Source organism: Schistocerca nitens, chromosome 1, assembly GCF_023898315.1.
Source record: "Schistocerca nitens isolate TAMUIC-IGC-003100 chromosome 1, iqSchNite1.1, whole genome shotgun sequence".
Lineage (NCBI taxonomy): Eukaryota > Metazoa > Arthropoda > Insecta > Orthoptera > Acrididae > Schistocerca > Schistocerca nitens.
Genome location: NC_064614.1, coordinates 804,944,900 through 804,945,946, shown reverse-complemented (window position 1 = coordinate 804,945,946; position 1,047 = coordinate 804,944,900). Strand labels below are relative to the sequence as shown.

The window sequence follows — 1,047 nt, the reverse complement described above, 5'->3', positions numbered from 1 at the left end:
GAAACTTCCTGGCAGATTAAAACTGTGTGCCGGACAGAGACTCGAACACGGGACCTTTGCCTTTCGCGGGCAAGTGCTCTACCATCTAAGCTATCCAAGCACGACTCACGCCCCGTCCTCACAGCTTTTCTTCCGCCAGTACCTCGTCTCCTACCTTTCAAACTTTACAGAAGCTCTCCTGCGAACTTTCGCAGGAGAGCTTCTGTAAAACTTGTAGAGCACTTGCCCGCGAAAGGCAAAGGTCCCGAGTTGGAGTCTCGGTCCGGCACACAGTTTTAATCTGCCAGGAAGTTTCATATCAGCGCACACTCCACTGCAGAGTGAAAATCTCATTCTGGAAACATCACCCAGGCTGTGGCTAAGCCATGTCTCCGCAATATCCTTTCTTTCAGAAGTGCTAGTTCTGCAAGTTTTGCAGGAGAGCTTCTGTAAAGTTTGGAAAGTAGGAGACGAGATACTGGCAGAAGTGAAGCTGTGAGGAGAGGGCCTGAGTCGTGCCTGGGTAGCTCAGTTGGTAGAGCACTTGCCCGCGAAAGGCAAAGGTCCCGAGTTCGAGTCTCGGTCCGGCACACCGTTTTAATCTGCCAGGAAGTTTCATATCAGCGCACACTCCGCTGCCGAGTGAAATTCTAATTCTCATAATGTTAATCATTAAATAATTCAACAGTAGTGTTATCACCTTGCCTCGTAATTGTTCAATATAGACACTCTACAGTGGCAATATACTCATGCAAGTTTATGTTGCTGAAGTGGAGAAAACAACTAACATATAGTGTCTAACAGTTCATAGTTTGAGTTCATGATTTGAAGGAATTAAAGTGTTTGTCGCTTGACGTAAGTTCGTATTACAGAAATCAGATGTTTAATTCATCGACATTGAAGTTTTATGTTCGACGAAATGTTGACGATGACGTTAGACGGTGCGTGCGGTGGGGTGAGGTAAATGTTGTGTCCTGGAGCGTCTGCTGGAACACGATGTATTAGCGACCGTCGGGATCAACGCCTCGTACCTGCAGTTGCAGCGACGGTGTGGCAGTTGGTGGCGAT

At 47.4% G+C, this 1,047-nt stretch overlaps 1 non-coding gene across 1 annotated transcript; it reads left to right on the top strand.

Annotated features, from left to right (window-relative positions):
- The first annotated feature begins 496 nt into the window (after nucleotides 1–496).
- Trnas-cga (transfer RNA serine (anticodon CGA)) lies at nucleotides 497–571 on the top strand. The gene has a single exon. It is a non-coding gene; the product is annotated as a tRNA-Ser (tRNA).
- The last annotated feature ends 476 nt before the right edge of the window (nucleotides 572–1,047 follow it).